The following is a 22,632-nucleotide window of genomic DNA, read 5'->3' on the forward strand; positions in this document are numbered from 1 at the left end:
ATCAGCCGCACATTACACATCAACAGGCCTTTAGATTTTATATAGGCTTGAATATATCTTCTTTACAACAAATCCATTGAGGGTTGGAATTGAATAAACCGTGAAATAATTTGTTGTGGGCCTACCACTTTAAATGTAGGCCTAAATTCACTGTGCTTGCAGTCATGATGGAAATAGCCATGGAGAATCCAGGAACAAAAACATAACATGTTATATAAGTTATGACCGTAAACACCTTTTTATATAATGCTCTGCTGTATACATCAATTATTATAAGACACAATTAACCAGGCACGGCCGTTGTTCGTCAAAAACAGAAAGAAATCGTCACGTGTTACCGTATTTAAACAAGTCAACCATGCTATGTAAGTGATAATTATCATTATACAATATTATTTATACGTTATAGTTGAAAATTCAGTCCAAAATAAATAAATTTAATATAATTCGCGTTGATATTTGTTTGTTAATTCGTTTACTGGCCCTTTGCCTACGTATTTTGCGTGGGACAATGTTACAAATATGACACAACGGTGTTAAAAAGTGTCTGTGAAACCGTGTGTAACTTATTTTATCGGTCCAATAGGATGTATTCTACACTGTATATGTTATGCTAATTAAACCAAGTTTTAAAATCAGATGTAGGCATCTCAATGAAATACCTTCATTAATCAACCCACTTAAGTCTTGTAAATACACGCGGTATTAGGCCTATACTTTAGTTTAAAGGCTATTTTGGGAATGAAATTATATTATTATTATATTGTTATAAGTGACGGCACTCTTGGTGCCGCAATAAAATTATGATTTTTTATTCGAATAAATATGATACTCAATAACACAACATTTCATTACGGTTCTTTCGGGATAAGGGTTGGAAATAGGCTACGCCGACAGAGCATTTGAATATTATAGGCCTACTGTACACAAAATAGATGCAGTATTACTTAAAATGATTATTTCTTAATTCTCGCAGAACGAAGAATACATTTTGAAATATTTTCTATTCAAGTCTTATTTCAGAAAGATATTGGATTAGGCCTAATTAACTTATTTTCTGATTGGAAATTATGAAACTGGTCGTAGGCCTATATCATTATAAAACAATTGATAGAAAGTGTTATTCAATTTCATTGTGGTTATACTTTACAAAATCTAGTTTCTAATTTGATAAAGAATGCAATATTGTAATTTTTTTAAATAAATAAAAGTGCTAAACAGGATATCACGTTTTATGTATAACTTGCCAAGAACCAAAGTCGCGGCAATAAGCCTATGTATAAATCAACATCTGTGCAGTATCTATAAATATAGTAGGCCTTAGAAAGAAAGTTTGAAGTTAAAACAAAACAAGGTATCATTCCAAAAAACTTATACATTACGTTTAATGTCTGACGTAAACGCAACACGAAACGCGAATTTTGCGTTTACCGTCAATGAGGAATTTGATGTTGGGTTCGTGTCATGGGGAAATTAAACGCAATTTTGAATTTTGCGTTCACGATTAAAATACAAACGCATAAACATTAACATAAGTCTGATCGAAACAATTATTAGTGATAATTACAAACAATTCATTTACAACGTATTTAGATCATTATGTTCGGTTCAAACATAACAAATACACTGTGAACACCCACGTCAGCTCTGTTATTAAAACCATGAGTATACTTATTTCATCTGCTACAGTAAATTGTATACATAAATATTATATAGGCCTAGTATTCTTGCATGTGTGGAAGCGCGACACCCACACAGGCCCGGTGGTTACGGCCAATGGTGCTGTCCCAATGGACTAAAAACAAACGTTGGAAGTAGTGGACAAAAATTAGGCCTTCAAATGCAGCAGCCCCACGCATTATAATTTCCATTCATTTACCTCCACACAGATTACTTAGAAAAGCAGATAAACCTACACAGTTTGTCCTTTTAATATTACACACCTTTTCATTATCAGTAACGTCTTGCCTTCGTTACCATCTGGAATATTTTACTAAGGTAAGTCTTGGCATTATATTTCTACAATATTTTCAAGTGCAAAACCCGATGTACTGTAGTAGGCCTACTAAAGATAAAGATAACGTTTCAAATTGTACTTTATAGGTTAAATAAATTTAAATAAGTGTGCTTCATTATTTTAGGGACACCTTCGCGATAAGTATTTTCGACAAAGTACACCATGTGTCCTGATTCCTATGTGAAATGGATATCTATAATGATTCCAGTAATAATTATAATCAAAAGAACTACTTCTTTTTGGACAACCCTATTTTAGTTGACATCCCTATTAAGGGGATATTTTCTTGTCAACAAAATGAAGGACCATTTAATACGACCCCTTTTATGAAACACCCACATTTTAAGGGGACGTCACTCGCCCATTTTTTGGAGACACTCGCCCATTTTAAGGAGACACTCGCCCATTTTTTGGGGACACTTCGGGTGTCCGCTTGATAGAGATTCTATTGTATTGTTATCTTGATATAAAAGTCAGAGTTGGGTAATCATTGATAAAAATTCTTATCTTTATTTAATTGTTTAGAATAAAATAAATAGTAAATTGTGAATGAAATAAGTTTTCTTATTAGGCCAATTGATATACAAATACGCGGTTGGCATATTACACTTAAAGAAATATTGTCCCCCGAAAATTGTTTTTGTTGAGTATGCCATTTTAATGAAAAAAAAAATATGTGAAAGAATTTAATTTAAAGCAAAAAATAGTCAAATTGTCAGAGAATGATTTTTTGGTATATATATATAACTGTTTATTTTATTTTTTATAAGTAAAATCATTCTTTTTTGTTGGTTTCTTTCCCTATGGAAGTGAATAACATCATTCAAAATACAAAATGGCCTATTCAAAATTTGATTTTTTACAATATTTATTTTCATGATTTTGGGAGACAATACATCTTTAAATTGAGCATGTTAAAGCTTAAAGATGTATTATCCCCCAAAAACATGAAAATGAAGATTTATAAAATCAGACTAAATAGACCATTTTGCAGTTTTAATAAAGTTATTCACTTCACAAAAAAACAAAACAAAAATTATTTCACGTATAAAAAGACAAACGAAATGGTTAATTTTAACCAACAATCATTGTCTGACAGACAATTTATTTTTAGATCCAATTTTTGGTCCACGTGAATAACTATTACGTGACATTAAAATGGCATATTCAATAAACAATTTGAAAAAAAAATATTTTAGGGGACAATTTATCTTTTAACCAAAAAAAAGAAAGAAAAAGATTATGGCGGATTTAAAAACATAATTGTGCAATTATTCCAGACGAAATCTCAGGCCAGGACTATACATAATAATTCAGCATTAATGCTTTCTTGGTAACGCAAATACGTAGTTGACGTAGCGCAAATACGTAGTGGACATAACGCAAATAGGTTGTAGACGCAACGCAAGAGAATTGACCAATTACAGTGACAGTCCTAATCCATCGTTTGTGATTGGTCAAATTACCTGCGTTGCGCTTACGTCCTTGTGTCCTATAGCGGAAGACAAGCTTTAATATGTCACGTACCGTATAAAAAGTGATGTTATCATCAACGTATCATCGATATTAATCGTTATCTATAAGAATCATTGTACCAATAATCGCCATCATCAACTGTCGTCGTTGAGATCTTATCATCAACATTAGGCCTATTACATTTTTAAGGCGAAACAATGCCTTTAACATTATCTGCCTTTTAAAGTTATATTACGATTGTGATCTGTATTCATTAATCTCTTTAAATGTTAAATTGGCGTAGATACAATCAAACGTAAGCCTTATAGGTTAATCCCTATTAACTTTAAATTATGGTTTTAACTAAACGTTTCATTTACATTTTTTTTTTGTATATTAGTTTAACCGTCTTACGTTTAGTGAGTTTTACGAAAGGCAACCAGACTGATCAATAACCACATCATTTTATATTGATTATAACATTGTTAAGTAAACTTCATAATGTTATTATTAAACTAAACGTTTCATTTACATTTTTTTGTATATTAGTTTAACCGTCTTACGTTTAGTGAGTTTTACGAAAGGCAACCAGACTGATCAATAACCACATCATTTTATATTAATTATAACATTGTTAAGTAAACTTCATAATGTTATTATTATTAATATATATTATCGTATAGAAGTTGCTTTAGTTTGTATACGTGAAATCTCATCGGTTCTCGAAAACCTGATTGAAACTCATTCGAGAAAAAATTGAGTAAATCTTACAGTATCATAGGAACATTCTGTGATACAATGTCACATGTGCCACCTGTGTCAAACCGTAATATATTAGTATAGCCTAACACATAGATGCAGCGCATATGTGATGCTGTATTACAGAATTTGCCTGATACTGGAAATGGTGTCATATGTGGACTGTATACAGAAAATTGGAAAATGTTGACAATCATAAAAAGACCCAAAATGTATGTTGAGGAATGCATACATTCTTCCTGAAATAAATACCGGTATCACATTAAGATTACTATTATTATTAAGTGAATTAATGTTCAATAATTATGTTTCATAAAACATGGCGATAGTAAAAACAGGATAGTAGGCCAATGGTTACCATTGTGTTTCTAAAACCGGATTGGAGAAGGTATGAGCTAAATAATAATAAAAAGATTCCACTTAATTTGGCAAGTCACGTAATGGACATACTTTAAATAGAATACTCATAGGATAAACCTCTTTCACAATCGTTTTATTATAAGATATTTCAAAACCAATACAATACAGTCGGTGCATGCGTACGACCAATTTTAATTAATACTGACAAGAACATCACTTCATGCTTCAAATTTCAATGTTTTAATTGATGTTAACATTTTTATAAATGTTTTGCTATTTGATATTTTACTGTTAAGGACTAAAATACTACAATAGATCCCATAACACCGAGGCTCACTCGGTTCTTGTGGAAGAACGAGTCTTCTCGGATAAACCGAGGTCCGGTGTACTCAGATCATGTCTATCTCACGTGCACTTTAAGAACCTACTAGTACATCTTTCGAGACGAGTATGGCGTTACCCGGTGTACTAGTACACTGATCAGTACCACTGATCGTAACTGGGCACTATGGGAGACCAGTCTTTGACTAAAGAGGTCACCCAGTATAAATAAACAACGACAACGACGAAACCCATCTTTTGGTACATTCATGTATTCAGGGGGCATTTATCAATGGCATGCATCGACGGCAAAACTACTACTACACTACAAACTCCGTCGGAGGACGCCCCATTATTAGGGGACATTTTAATGGGTCCAGAATGTGTTCCCTTGGTTTCTAATGTATTAAATTTGCAGACAGCGGTCCCTGCCGTGAATTTTCTAAATTCTGTCTTATATCATACACCAAAATAAAAGCAAATTGTAATTTGATATTCAAATCTGTTCTTGGCTAAATCTCAAAAGTTGTCTCATGTAAATCATAATGTTATTTTTTGATTAGGTAAATTATTTTGTTTGCACTTCTTGTTGATTTTGTTTTTCTGGGTGCAATGCCAGGGAAAGAATAAGCTTATTCGTCATAGTAATCTTGATACCTTAATAATGTTTGCATTCTTAATTTGGACTGGAAAATACTTATTTACAATAATATTGTAAATTAATTTACACTAACAATTATATTTATGTACTGTTTTTTTTTTGTTTAAGTTTATAAAGCACCAATTACCAAATAAAAATAATGCGATTGCGCGTGCCTTGTGTGTACCTTGAGTGTACCTTGTGTGTACCTTGCGTGTACCGTGTGTGTACCTTGAGTGTACCTTGCGTGTACCTTGCATGTACCGTGTGTTTACCTTGCGTGTACCTTGCGTGTACCGTGTGTGTACCTTGCGTGTACCGTGTGTGTACCATGCGTGTACCGTGTGTGTACCTTGCGTGTACATTGCGTGTACCTTGCGTGCACAAAATCAAGAATTCTGTCAATTATGATATTGACTTGGTTGTCTTCAACGATTATCTTATAACAACAATGATTAATGTGACTGCATCCCAGGAGACAAAATCATATTGTATTAAGTGATTGTTAAGTTGTGGTTATTCAACTAATTCACTCTATATCATGAGTGAAACCACGAAAAGACTACGTCCGCGTACTAAAGCCGTTTCAGTGTTTGAACGCGGGCGCGGTTAATTGATGAGATTGGTGATACTGGCGGAAAACTATGACATTTTAAGACATCTAATATAAAGCTTTTACTTAAGTATAAAGATTAAGTTATAAATATCACATTGTCATTTAAATGTTAACTATTTGAATTTTCGTTTCTATCAGTTAGTGTGCGAGTATGACCTTTGACACAAGCGTATATATATAGCTTGTTTTATTACATTTTTCCAATCAATCACCTGTTTGTGGTTTTACCGTACTAGAGTGCAAGAACTAAATGCAAACGTGTTATTAGTTATTTATTTCATAATTTAAATTTTAATTTTTGTGTTTGTAATAAATAATGAAGACTGATCAAATTTTAAAAACAAGTGCTTACTGATAAACATGCTTATCTATGGTCATTAACATTGTGAATTACGTAGGTAGTAGCTGAATCCTTCTGCCCCCGTCGCCGTTCAACAAAATCTCGTACAATTATCCAATATGTCTAATATATTACCTTGATTCGTGAATACCTTCTGAATTCCAGCCGTCTTGTATAAATAGAATAAACTTTAAATAAAAATGAAGTATCTAATTAATATCAACCCTTGTGACGGTAAACATACACTATATTTAAAACAACTGACGTAGTTTGCGTAAATGTAATAATTTATAATTATTTTTATTTTCTATAACCACAATTAGGAATTGTTAGTGTTAGATAGGTACACTCACTAAGAGAAATACAATTTTATTTTAGAAAGGATTATTATATTGTTGTATTGGATGTAATATGCATACATGTCCATAAATATTTTATATTTAATTTATATGGTTTACTACCTATATGATACTGTAATGCGAATATAACCAAAATTAGGAATTGTTAGTGTTAGATAGGTATACTCACTAAGAGAAATACAATTTTATTTTAGAAATGATTATTATATTATTGTATTGGATGTAATATACATATTTTGTTTTTAATTGATATGATTTACTACCTATGTGATACTGTAATGTGAATATTACATTCCCGTCAACTCATTGTTGGATAAAGTTGAAATGAAAATAGGTCTTCATTATTCCATTTTAGTCATTTTAATAATGTGACAGTTGACGAACATGGACGATATAACTAATAATAATTGGAATTATTGAGACGAGAAAGAAGCATAGTCAACGACTACCGAACGATACAAAAGCGAACGATAAAGCAAACGATAGCGATACATATATAATCCTATAACGATTTGTTTTAAATGGAATGTGCAAACAATCAGGGAAATAGGCCTAATAGGCCTACATGCCTTTACGAAGCCTTTAATAAAACAAAAAAAAGCACTCTAATGTTGGGTAGATTTGTGTATAGGCCTACACATTCTGCATTCGATAGGCCTACAACAATTAATTTATATACAATTAATTAAAGTTCTTTTTGTAATAATCTTTCAACAGCATATAAATGTGACCGTTATTTCAACCCTTTGTTTCGTTAGATTTTTTGCATGCTCTACCTCGTACTGAGTTAATGTTTCTCTCTCCAATTTCATCTTTTGACACAAAGGTAAAATGGTGGCCCACCCACACATGATCAAACCACGCACGACACACGCTCTTTTAGTCAGCTACAATCTGTGTATATTTCTCCATGAAATATTCTTCAATAAAATGTTTTTACTTGTATTGTTAATATGATTGTGAGCTTTGATTAGATCACATTTTGTCACCAACATTGTTGATTTTCAAAAAGAAATACGACTAACATAAAGAATTTTTAGATTTAAATTTCTAGGTCTCAGTTCTAAAATACATCAACGAAACAAATATTTCACTAATATACTACAATACAATTTTTACCTTATTTTAAGTGCATGGTATTTGAATTTAAGTAAGCTTGGCTTAAACAAAATAAGAACAAAATTATGCATTTTGCAGTGTTTGTTTGATGGTTTAACCAAACCAAATTTACGAATGAAACCGAAAAATTGTGCGCCGGATAGATTGATGAACCTGTACAGAAGTTAACAGTTTTAATTATTAGATTATTAAGTTACAATAAAATTAGGATTAGGATAAGATAAGATTAAGATAGGATAGATTAGGATTAATTGAATGTTCTAATGATCAATGCCTGGAGCATGATGTATAAAGTTTATGCGTAAATGGAGTCATCTTAGGAAACCAGGTAATAGTAATTGCACATAAGTACACATAGGCCTACATGACTTATACTACACCCACTTATTTATGACATGATAAGAACCTATTGGTGGAAAGCTTATTTTTAAAATGAATTGATTGATTGATACTCTCACATTGTAAAAAAATAATTTTGTTGTCGTTGTTGTTGTTGTTGTTTTGTAGAGATATATGTAGATCTTTCTTTTTAGTTATCTTATTTCTTAGGTTTGTTTTTCTAACTCGTCAACATGTTTTTTTTCTTTCTAACTGCTGTTAAGCTCTGTCTACACTATCAAACTAGTTTGGCAAAAAAGTGCATTGATGTGCCTAAATATGGTAGTGATATGCCCAAATATGGTAGTGGTATGCTTAGATATGGCAGTGATATATATGACATCATCATGTTCATATATGGCACATCACCTTTTTTTGTCACATAAAGTTTGATGGTGCATGGTGTAAACAGAACTTTAGATAACCTTAATTTTGTTGTCTTTTCATATATTACATACCTTTCTTGCTTTCGTGTCAAATATTTCTTATTAAGAATGCCAGCAAACTCACCATTTGGTTTTAAATGTTTTGGTACTGAAACCGATACATATTTAATAACCAACTAAATAAATTTTAAAAACACTTTAACAATTAACAATACGATCGTGTAATGGCACTGATTTGAATTTGGTTAGGTAATTCGACATTCTTCGATAAAGCAAGCAGAATAAAGGTCTGTATTATTACAAGATAATTATATATTCTAACAAAACTATAAATGTTTTGCTCCATTTAGGCTAGGCCTAAAGGAAGGATAATAAAACAGGAAGAATAATAAAACCGCTTAAACGAACATTTAGCTAAATATAATTATATACAGTTTTATATTCGCACAAATAAATCGATATTAAGTATTTGCAATAATCACCCACATATATTCAAAATAAGCAGGATTATAATATACAGAGGAGCACCTTCCGTATGGTCCCGTTTTTAATTGTACATTTTTAAAGATTCAACTTTGCGTTACCGACCGAATATTCTTTGTGATTCCAATTTTATCAATTTTTTTGTATTTATCTTTTCTTACAAGGCCTCCATCATTAAATCGTATTATTTAGCACTACCTACGGTACAAAACAACATGCAGTCTATACCGCTAACATAACAGTTTCTGCTACGGTTGGTACCCCGTACAGTGTACACTTTGGTACACCATACGAACACTGGGCTGGGATACTGGGCCAACACATTAAGAACAATTTTGAGTTGCGAGAATTTGGAAAATTAAAAAAAAATTATTTATATATGCATAAAAAAACAAATAGTAAAATCATAAATCTTTTTTGAAAACTGTAAATTAGGATTAATTTTTTTAAACTGTAAGATAAATTGTAATTTTTAAACTTTTATATTCTATACCAATTTTATCAGTTCCTTGTTTTTTGGGCCCAAGTGGAAATAAGTTTTTAACTTTTCTTGGCATTCCTTGTAATCAAGGCCTGTGTTTCTGTGCAATTGTTTTTTCTATGTATTATATTTTATTGTTTTTTAACCTTGATTACCAAATGAAGAAAAATCCAAAAAATAATAATAATAATTTCAATAAACATAGTGTTTACAGAAGGCCATGTTTCATAACAAATGCATCAACCCATTAAACTTAATGCTTGCTCAATTTCGTTCCTCACTTGCTCAGAAAAATATTATTTGTCAAGGCCCAAAACTATATGGAATAATTTACCATATGATTTAAGAATGATCTCAATAAAAAATGTTTAGGCATACACTTAAAAGTTAATAAATATTTACTAGGCAAATATTGTTCTATGCTTTTCAGCGACATCTTTCATTTTATGTGTTTTAATTATTGTTATTTTCTGTATGTATTTATATGCTATAATCATTTAATAACTACCTATAGCCTCTGTTAAATAATTAAGTATATTTTAAGGCCAAAACTATAGACAAGCGAAAGCTTTTTATTTGATCTTTTTGTCAAATCATCAGTTGAATAATGTAAATTATTATTTTTCATTTTTTGACAATAAAGAGATATGAGAAGTAAGAACAGAGGACATTTTGTGCCTGAAAGGCAAAACACATGAAACTGGCATGGCTATCTAAAGATCGATATAATGTGTTACTTATTGGGTTTGGTCGGTGTCTAGCCTGGGTTGCAACATTCATTCAATAGATTTAGGCCTAGGTTTTTACTAGAAATTGTGAACTCAATTAGGTTTATTACTAACCCAAGCCCTGTTAACATTCGTTTAGTTTATATACTACAGATTGATTCCTTTATATTCAAATTTAAATTTTGGATTGAAAATGTAGTCCTGATTTGCATCAATAAAACATGTCTAGCCTGGGTTGCAACATTTTATTTTCATTCAATATATTTAGGCCTAGGTTTTTACTAGAAATTGTGCTAACTCAATTAGGTTTAGTACTAACCCAAGCCCTGTAAAAATTCGTTTAGTTTATCTACTACAAATTGATTCCTTTATATTCAAATTTAAATTTTTGATTGAAAATGTAGTCCTTCATTCATTATCTGTTATTTATAAATAACAATGGAGGCAAAAACCACAACAAATCGCGGAAACTGATGAAGCGACGTAAATATAGCAAACAATCTATTTCAAGGTTACTTGATTTTGTGGTTTTTAACAAAAGTTTGAAATATTGAATAGTAAAAAATAGTTTAGGATCGGGCAATGCGATATAGATCGACAGAGCTATGATAAAAAAAAGTGGCACGGGCCTATTAGTTGGTCATTTTAATGGGTCTGGTTTAATATGTGGCGGCTCATACCTATATATAACGAAAATTATTCAATAATAAACTGTGGAATAAAACTGTAATTATGTGTGCGTGTTTTACAGTCCATTCCAATTATTATAGGATACAATTAAAAAGATGTTATATAAGAAAACATGGTACCCATTTAACATGAGTGAGTTACATACCGCCCTCCAGAAATAAAAATAAGTCCAACTAATGTTAAGACCTCTAATCCAGTAATGTATTAAGTACATGCTTATAAATGATTTATTGACATACAAAAATGTATGATACGCGCGTCGATAAACTGATAAGTGGGTTCTGTACACGCGCGCGCGTCAACTTTGTGGTCATCAGATTAGTGTTCGGCACTCTAAACGGCTTAGCATAATCTAAACAAATTCTGAACACAACATTGAGTCTACGATTCGAACCCATGCTTCTTATTAGAGGTCACCAGCTCTGTTAAATCTATATCGTATAAAAGGTGAATAACTAATATCAATATTGTGGCCTTCAGGTACTAAAGTTGAGTGATTTTGGCGTGGGTAAGAATTACTCACGAGAGTGACTAACAGCTTAGATAAAACCACATAGGAAAGCTGATTTTCTCTTTCAAAAAACACAATTTAGTGGGTAAAATATCATACGCTTAAAATATATATCTTTACACAATATCATTATAATTTCTCTGACCGCAAGGACATTCAGGTTACAGTATTTTAACTAATTTATACTGTAAAATTAAAAGGTAAAACGTATTAAAGAAACGGGTAGTATTGAGTTTATAGGCCTAATCAGTAAAATATAATTACAGTTTTACTCCATAGTTTTTTGTATTGAATAATGACAAAATAGTGCAACTTTTTCTTCAATATCTTACTAGTCTGCTAAATTCTTAATTGGTTCGTCACCCATCTTTTGATTCATTTGGATTTTCACTTTTCACCTCCGACGCTCGTTGCGAACTTTTTCAATTTTGCTGCTTCAATTGTTTTGTAGATTTTTGTATGAAATTATTTGTTTTGATGTTTTTAATTAAAAGCCTTTTGTAAAAAAAATCCTCGATCCAGCTTTTTTGGCTGCTACGGATTTTTATTTGCCTCAATGAATTGTTTTTGATGTTTTTTTAAAAGTGAAATATAGATTCCGAGATATATTCAAATATGGCGACGAAAACCCAAATACATCATGAAGTGTTGGTATTTTTGTTTTTATATATTTTAAAGTGCCACAAAAGCCTTGGTTAAATATCCACAAGAGTATATTTATAAAAACAAAATGAAATCCGGACGTGAAACTAATTTTTTTTTATTTGGCCTTGTGTCAAAATCTTCCACACATTTCTGGGCTTGGTGTTACCACATGAATCAGTCTGTGTTTTTCACATATAAAATTAAAAAATAAACAGTCAACTGAGTGGTGACATTAGTGCCACTCCCAAGTCGTATTGTGTCAAACTAGGTGAATATTTTGTAGCTTTAAGTCATTGACCGAATCATATGAACAGCAGAAGAATGGCCATGCATAAAAGTTGTTATTTCATGATTGGAACTTTTGAAGTTAAGCGTTGTTCCCACCACTTGGGCGCAGCGCAATGGCGTATACAAAACGCAAGTGAGTTGACCAATCACAGACGACAGTTCAGACAATCCACATCGCGTCGTGATTGGTACGGTCAAATTACATGCATGCAGCGAGCTTACGACTTTGTTGCGTTGCGTCCAATAAATCGAGCTATACGTGATTTTTGATGTACTAAGATAAGAAGCTATAATATACATACAAAAACAATCAACCCATCACTTGATTTAAAATCAATATATGTTTTAAAATGTATTTATTTCATTCCATCCGACAGTGTGAACACCAATTACAGGATAAATAAATAATTATGGGTTAGAATTTCTTCTGCTTATACATTATTGTCAAAGAAAATGTGTTATGCATATTCATTTTAGAAAGGTAGCCCTTATTTATTTATTTTTTTGTATACATAGCTATTTATTTTTCAATTTTGAGGGCTGAACTTGATTTATAGTTTTAACTATTTTTAGCCCTTCCCTTGATATATTATGTTTACTTTATGTTAAAATGTCTATATTTTATATTTTTGGGTAAATGAAAGAAAAATGAAAGAAAAGACATAGGCCTATCATAAAATTGTTCTTTTTCAGAACGTTTTGCGACTGATGTCAATTGGAACGGACAGTGAACATTTAATGTTAAGTAATAATAAATCTTTAGCTATTATGTTTAATATAAATATAGATAACATTTTAAAACTATTGTCTGAGAGTTATCAGGATTTACCCGCCCACATAATGGAAAGCCAAGCGTAAAATGCCTATAATAACAGCATGATTTATAGCATGTGTTACACATGCGACATTCTAACCAATTTCGACTCTCGAATTAAAAACGCGGTTTTTTTTTTAGCCAATTTTTAGTATTGTATCTATAATTCTGTACAGTATCATAGGCAACTTCTGTGATACAGTGTCATATATGTATCACATGAGAAGAATGTATCATAAGACCGTAAATTTGACATTACTTTAACATACATGCGGTACATGCATAGCCTACATTTAATGTGACACGTGACTTGTGTATAGGGCAATACAATATTCTGGCGCTTTTGGAGGAAAAGTGTACCCCTTTCGTAGTGTGACCGTCGGACTTTAGTCATGCCGAATGTGTAATCTTATAAGATTACTTCAAAGGGAATATTATAGTTTTCCACCGTGTGGGGTACTGACAACCTTAAAAACTTAAACACAATTTGAAGGAAAATGAGAGTTTACTCCAATGATGAGGAAACAAATTACACGAAAATATGGTGTAAAATCCGAATTACTTTTTACAGTGTATTACAGAATTTTGCATACTCGAAATAAATTTTGAGATAAATTTGGAGATATAGTATAGTATGAGAATCGGATGAATTAATGTGGCCTAAATAACAGAATGCAAAATGGACATCTAGTATTATAAAAGAGACAAGGTATGGATTTAAAGAAGAGGGTTTTAAGGTTGGAAACTGCACTGACTCTCTAATAATGACTCCTACTCTAAAATTGACCAGAAATTCAGGAGGAGGTTTAAAGATGTTTATAATCTTACATTAGCTAAAATCTTCCGCTTTGCTAATGAACACGTCTGAACAGGAAAATGATCACCGTGTCTAACCAGCACTACCGGGTCACTAGTCATTAGGCGATGACAGGGCTGGTCATCTCTTATAAAGTTAATTTTTTTTCAAATAAACCATTTTAACTTATGTAAAAACATTTGTGTAATTCATTGAAGTTATATTTTAAGTTAAGGGATGCAACGGGTCAAATGCTTGTTTGTGGTAATCCTGTTTTTCACACTTTTATTGTACTTTAATTTATTTTTATATGGTTATGAATTTTGTGTGAAAAATAAAGAATACGCAGGATACACTCTGAGGAGCTATAGCAGATTGAAAAAAAGTCCTCCAGTATTTGTACGACGTAACAACAGAGAGCGCGTATTACGATCGCTTGCGCATGTCAATAAACCGATCGACGTTAGGCACGTGAAAGCTACCAATATGCGCAAAAAAACTCAGAACAGGGTCGCAGTGTAGCAATCTTTTTGTCGTGCAATCAACATAATTATTATTATTATGTTAACAGTGTTTAGAGTACCGTAACAATTAGTTGTGGCGTAGGAGGTGTGTTATGCACTCCGTTGACCAACGACGAATATCGGCGTGGGGTTAAAACTTAGTAATTACAAGATAACGACATGGCTTAGTACTCGTTAAGAGATTTACACCCCCAAAAACTAACATTTAAAAGCTTCTTTAAATTTAATAACTGTGTATCAACCACGTTGTAATTGCTTTGTTAACCAATCTGTGTGTCTCGTTTGCCCCATGTCAAATGTAGCGCGTTTAGTAAATTAACACATTCGTAACAATAATTCGTATTTCACAACAAACGAAATTATTTTGTTGTATTAACTGTATCCTTAGGCAAGATGCTTTACTCTCATTGCCTCGTCCTTCGGATGGGACGTAAAGCCGTTAGTCCCATGTACATAGTGCACGTTAAAGAACTTGGTACACTAAATTATTCGCAAAGAATGTGTAAAGATCTAGTAGGCACTGTACTGCTGGCTGCCGTGGGTCAGTAGAGTGCCTAATCCGAATGTCCTCAGTTTGAGTAAAAATATAAATACCTTTATACCTTTATTGTATAACGAACAAAAAATGATAAAAGCGACACAATTATATTTTTTTGTCTCATATTTTAAAGCTCCAGACAGTTTAGCTTAATTTTGATAATCAGTACAGGTAAAATTAGGGAGCTTTCGCACGAGCACGTAAACGTTAACTTTAACGGATGACGTCAACATTCTACTCATTTGCATAACAGCATAGTTCAGTTGTGCGCTAACGTACTTGTTGGAAATTAAATTGCATTAAAGTTAACGTCTACGTGCTCCTGCTCTTTACCTTCTAAATTTCCTGTCCGTAAAAAGACATATTAATTTTAATGTTTTAAAAGTTTTTGTATGAATTTGATTAAATAGAATTATGTGAAATACAAAATGATTAGAGTAATACAGTAGAAATCCCTCTTTTGAGACATCCCTAATATTCAGCAGGAGACCCTTATATTAGTGGCATCTATATTCAGGACACCCCTATTAGTGGCTTCTTTATATCCAGGACACTCCTATTAGTGGCATCTTTATATTCAGGACACACTTATTAGTGACATCTTTATATTCAGACCACCCCTGTTAGTGACATCTTTATATTCAGGACACCCTATTAGTGGCATCTTTATATTCAGGACACACTTATTAGTGACATCTTTATATTCACGACACTCCTATTAGTGGCATCTTTATATTCAGGACACCCCTATTAGTGACATCTTTATATTCAGGACACGCCTTCAGTGACATTTTTCTCAAAACAAACAAACGACAGGAAGTATATTTTAAAAAAATATGAAATTAAAAATATTGAGTAGGCTAAGAAAAATCACGTGTAATATTTGAGGTATTTTTCGATAAAGGATGTGGCCTACAGTATATAACATTAAAATAAATATAAACATTCAAACCCTAATTTTAATCTATAAATTGTAATTAATGAGATTCTATATCCTCCTTTTGCAAAAGCAGGTCAAGGCTAGGGTTTATAATATAAACAAATACTATTGTACACACGTGTAAAACACAAATAAAAGAAAAACAACAAAGAAAGAGTAAAACTACATTCAATAATAAGTCACGCCCCGGTTTTACTTCCGTCCGGTAGTAAAGACGCGCACGACGGAGTTTCAACCCCAGTGGGCATGCGTACAAAGTTCTAGGATGTAGATAAGGCAACAAACTTAAATACATGATTTTCATCTACAGTGTTGAACCTCCCGTAAGCGGCCACCCTTGGGACCGGGAAAAGTGGCCGCTTACGGGAGGTGAACGCTTACGGGAGGTTCTGCAGATAGTAGGGCCAAAATCACGTATTATGGCTGCACGATATTTTCGTGCAACGCAACGCAACGGGCCTCTACATTCTCCAGCTAATTGTATGTTATGCTTTAGTATTATTTATGATTTTCAAACAAATTTTAAAAGCTTTTATCATATGAAAATGGTTGGTCAAAATCTGTGTATTTTTCTCATCTAAAAACACAGGAATGTTCTTTACAGAAATGTTTAAAACGGCTTTCAAATAAAGCTAATATATAAAACACAATAAGTATCGAAATTGTATTTTTGTTCAATACGATAGATCGATCAGGTGGCCGCTTACGGGAGGTAATTTACCAGTCTAAAAGTCTAATTTTTAGTTTAAAAAAAAGTGGCCGCGGCCGCTTACGGGAGATACCGAATGCACTAATTAGATAGGATTCGAACAAACGGGCTTTTGAAAGTGCGTTAGAAGGTGGCCGCTTACGGGAGGTGGCCGCTCACGGAGGTTATTGAGGTGATGAATAAATAAATTGGTTTAATATCTCAACATTCAACGCCACCAAACGATTTTACCCCAAAGTTTCTAAGATCATTGATTTTACAGACAGTACTTACTTTACTTTTCAAAGTAAAACGGCACACAAGTATATTATATTACGCTCCGCCGCCCGTGTGAACCAGAATTGTTAATGAGCGCTCCCACGCGCTATGTGCGCGCACTGTATAAAGGTCATCAAGAGGGACAGCTTTTTGGATTCATAAATCAGCTGTTATTATGTGTCCTGACATGAACTATTCAAGAGCTTGTGTTTCGTGGGCAGAAAGTCACCAACCGATTCAAGTTACTTTAGCGTTACCAAATCCTATCCCAGCAGAGTCCATCCTAATATCTCGATTCAACATTTGACAAGCTTATTATTTTGGTGAGGGGAAATTTGACGCACGTCGTCACGCCTGAAAAATAAGTAACCCGGTTACGTTTCTTCCCACTAGACGAATTTATTCGCGCGAATCTAAAGCGTTCACTAATGCGCATGCGTATTAATATTTTCATCTACTTATTTATTAGTATTCAAACCGTGTTTTGACTTAAATATTAGTAAAAAGATAAATATTTTTGGCACATATGGCGTTTCATACGTATACTACTTGACAAAAATCGAAACGCCGACTGGTGGACAAACATAAAAAAGACAATAATAACAATAATAACAATAATACAGACTTGGGCAAGTGTACGCGTTTTCTAAAGTTCACTACCCGGATATATGGTTGGTTCCTATCCACCAACAAGCGATCGATAACTGTGCTAACGACACTTACCCGAACTTAAAACAAACCGGATAGAGGGTGTTGAATAAATTTTATCTACCGTCACCGATACTCTTTTTCTAGTTTCGCTTCCAGGTAATTTCCGTTTTGTTTGGTCTTTATTTTGCAATTTAACAAACAATTGTTCGGCTTGATCAATCGAATAAATAAATCATCAAACATAAGTGAATACTTTTGGCAAAAATCATATAGTTGTAAAAATCTAATGATGTTATTTTGAACATTATATTCACCAAGAGTTATGTGATCAATACATGAAAAAACGCTAATTTTTACTCTATCGTTGTAATACAATAGCAAACATCCGATAATTTTATACTTTAAGCCTATTTTTATTTCCGTATAGGTCAAGAATAATAATAATATATTGTAGTTTTAGGCCTAAATTAAAAAATAAAGTACAAAATCTGTCATTTGAATGAGCTAGTCGCTTGCAGTAATAAATATTAACCACAACGCTATAAATACTACACGATTGTTGTCATCGGTCGCAATCTTAAGTAGTTAATGAGTTGTAGACAACGTAGATAGCTCGCATTTGCATCAGATTTCGTATAAATATACCTGCTGTATTGTAATCACTCATATTGATCACTGATGATTTACTCTCTACGACGCGTAATATTACGTCACACTCGGCTCAAGGATCGTATGCGCTATTGTTCGGCCGAGTTGACGTCGACTAATTTCGTAGTCAATGCTTTATTTTTATTTACCCGATATTAATTCCAGTAGAACTGGAGTGTGACGTGAGCGATGATGTACTCCACCTTATCCACTGTAATCTCGACTCAAAGCTATACATAAATTCACACTTGTTCCGTTTCACGTAATTCAACGGCGACGTTCAATTCTTATGATGACGCGTCGTAAATTGGAATGAAACGCAAAAGCCAGAACCTGAACGAGTTTGTTTGATACTACAAGCTATTATTTTAATGCAATAGGCCTACACTATAATATATGATAAGTTTAATTTAGCCACAATAGGACATTTGGTACGACACGTGACAATGTTGACGATCTGTCGTATTCCGATCCCGGATAGACATGCTCATGAATGTACGACACAATAGAAATTTGGTACGACACGTGACAATGTTGACGATCTGTCGTATTCCGATCCCGGATAGACATGCTCATGAATGTACGACACAATAGAAATTTGGTACGGCACGTGACAATGTTGACGATCTGTCGTATTCCGATCCCGGATAGACATGCTCATGAATGTACGACACAATAGAAATTTGGTACGGCACGTGACAATGTTGACGATCTGTCGTATTCCGATCCCGGATAGACATGCTCATGAATGTACGACACAATAGAAATTTGGTACGGCACGTGACAATGTTGACGATCTGTCGTATTCCGATCCCGGATAGACATGCTCATGAATGTACGACACAATAGAAATTTGGTACGGCACGTGACAATGTTGACGATCTGTCGTATTCCGATCCCGGATAGACATGCTCATGAATGTACGACACAATAGAAATTTGGTACGGCACGTGACAATGTTGACGATCTGTCGTATTCCGATCCCGGATAGACATGCTCATGTAGTACATGTACGACAGGTGCGTTGAACCCTGTTGATTCCAAATGCCCACAAGTGTATACAACTAAACGCTGCCAATGAACTTTTAAAATGTCAATCAAGTTTACGGCCATGTTGTAATATTACGTCTAATGATGATGAGAATGAGAATGGTAGCCTAATTTCAACCCTCATAATTCCTCCTCCGTCAGGACTAACAGTCATCCCACGCTTTTATCATAAACATCTCCCTTACAATACGAACTTTGTGCTTAGCATGGAGGTCATCAACTTACAGGCCTATTACATGTGTATTATCATTATACATGGGAATAATTAATGTTACAAATGACGTCATCGGTGGCGTTAGACAGGGGATTTCCCTAAAAACAAGATATGACGTAGCTTCATTTTAACATAACTGATAAGAATCAGTTATTGGAGAACAATACTCTTTAGGCCATACTCAAGGGTCCCTCTAAAGGTCGCTTTCAAGATACACTGACGGGACCTATAGATGAATATTATGTAATAAAAAAATAAAAACAGTAAGGAATTCCCCTTTTGAATGGGAGTATCCAGGATATGACGCAAAATGACAACGATAACTGAATGACGTAGAAAATAAGATAATCTCCTTTTTAGAGAAAAAAAAACACTTCAATCACTACCAGCATAATTAAAGACACTTACATTGTAGCACTAGCCTCATAACTCGATTTTAAAGACCTTAGGAGACCTGCCGCCGTTCACATGGTAGCCATGTAACTGGATAAACATTCACGGGCGTTGATCGGAGAATATAAGGATACGGTATCTGTTTCAAACAGGTTTTAACGTTAAAATTATTAGATTCACATGGGAGTTATAATAATGAAGAGTTGGTGTACAAACACGCAGCTAGATGAGACTACTAGATACAGACCAGTGGCGTAACGCAGGGTTTAGGCTAGAACCCATATTTTAATGCCTGTTTTTTCCTCTGGCTCCGGGCCCCTGGGTTTAGCAAGTGAGTGCTCATAGCCGTCACGCCACTGATAAGACGAATATTCAAGGTTCAATAAGTCTTTTTCAAAATTCTTATCCATTCTCAAGTGGTGGATGTTAAGTTTTGTCACTTCTACATGAACAATTTATTTTTAAACAAATAAACACAATTAATACGTTAGATTTATTATTGAACAATAATTTACTCGACTTATTTCTACAGAAAATTTAATTAATATGTGGAGTTCGCGGTGGAAGACACAAACAATACATTACACAAACAGGTTAAAGACATCATTATTTTTGACGTAACAACGTGACGTGTTCATTAGGCACATTACACATAGAGAACAATGCCAGGACAATGTGTCAATATACAGAACGTCACAAGAAGCCAATCAATGACATTTTAACGTCAATTGAATTTTATTATTTTTATTTAATACATAATTTACACGAATTTGAAAGAGAGTAGGGCGCTAAATAGGACTTTATTTAATCATGTATCTAAAAGGGGCAAAAGAAGGGCCGGTAATGTGGTATTTCCAACTCTTTTTAAAGAAAATAATATACGATCCGTCAGATCACCAAAGTAAAGCAACGTTGGGCCCGGTTGGGTTCTGGATGAAAATCCGTCTAGAAATATCGGCGGGTGCTGTAAAGTATACACCAGAGAGTGATGGTGTAATGATAATATCGGACTAGCATGTGATAGGCATGGGTTCGAGGTTATCTGTACCATACTAATTGCATCCTTAGGCAAGATGCTTTACTCTCATTGACTCATCCTTCGGATGGGATGTAAAGCCGTTGGTCCCGTGTACTTAACAGTGCACGTTGAAGAACTTTGTACACTATTCCAAAAAGAGTAGGGGATCGTCTCCCGGTGTGCTGATCTGGTAGGCGCTGCACTGCTGGCTGCCGTGGGTCCGTGGAGGGCATAATCCGAATTTCCTCAGTTTCCAGTTAAGCTTGAGGACCAGAATAATACATTTAACATTTTATATTTTAAAAAGCGACGATAAACAAACAAGGCATATCTGTTGCGGTTTCAAGTCACGCCTATAACAACAAAATAATTATCTTTTCAGACTGTGTTTTAAATTGTTTGTATTATATAATGTTAATTCAACCATCACTTTCCAAATCGCTTGTCATACCATAATATTATAAGTAGACCATTAAGTCCGTGTCGCCAATCAAACATGAGTAGTTGGACGCGAGCGCAACGCTTGACTAATGACAAGTGAAAGTTGGGATAATCCATTGCTTGTGATTGGTCAAGTTACCTACTTTTTATTTACTTCCCAACAACAGTAGGCATACTGTTGCGGTTTCATGTCATGTATTTCATATTTAACAAACAAAATAATTATCTTTTTAGAATTATATATAATGTTAATTCAACCATCCCATCACTTTCCAAATCGCTTGTCATACCCATGGAGAAATAAGTTAGAAATAGTTCTCCATGTCATACCATAATATAATCGCTTGTCATACCATAATATAAGTAGACCATTAAGTCCGTGTCGCGTATCAAACATAAGTTAGTTGACAATGGTGTTGTTGATATTTAGGCTATTTTTTACAACTCAAATTGACGCCCCCACCGATCGACCCTATTCTACACCTGCCGCCCAAAATAAATACAGTAGCAATCATTGTTGCAGTTATTATTTTAAGGCACATTTTATTTCTTTTTCCGACTGTTGTGTAGGTGTTAAGGTCTATCTTTTCAATACCTATTTATTTATAAGCGAGTCATTTTGCAATTATATTACAGTATATACTATGTTTTAAAAGAAAGGATGGTTTGTACTTACATTACATCATACGTTACATCATACGTAAGTAATGTTATAGATGTTTTCCATTCACTCTCCAACACTGTTTATCTTGCGTCACTTTTGGTACAACATTTTTTCTGCATTTGCTTAAAAGGAAAAACGTCATACATAATATAATTTCATACATAACGTTTTCATTGTGCACTGGACCGTTTAAAGCCCTGTCTACACTATCAAGCTTTATGTAACAAAAACATGTGATGTGCCCATATATGGACATGATGACCTCATATCACTACCGTATTTGGGCACATCATACTTTTTTGGTCAAACTAGTTTGATAGTGTAGACAGAGCTTTAATGTTTACCACCTGTTGGTCCTATGCTTCACTAATATGTGTCTATTAATGTATATGCATTTT

At 33.4% G+C, this 22,632-nt stretch overlaps 1 long non-coding RNA gene across 1 annotated transcript in view; it reads left to right on the plus strand.

The window, feature by feature from the left end:
* Positions 1-22,632, plus strand: part of LOC144838616 (uncharacterized) — a 311,214-nt gene that overhangs the window by 56,516 nt on the left and 232,066 nt on the right. The window lies entirely within an intron of this gene.

This window comes from Antedon bifida, chromosome 3 (genome assembly GCF_963402885.1).
Source record: "Antedon bifida chromosome 3, ecAntBifi1.1, whole genome shotgun sequence".
Lineage (NCBI taxonomy): Eukaryota > Metazoa > Echinodermata > Crinoidea > Comatulida > Antedonidae > Antedon > Antedon bifida.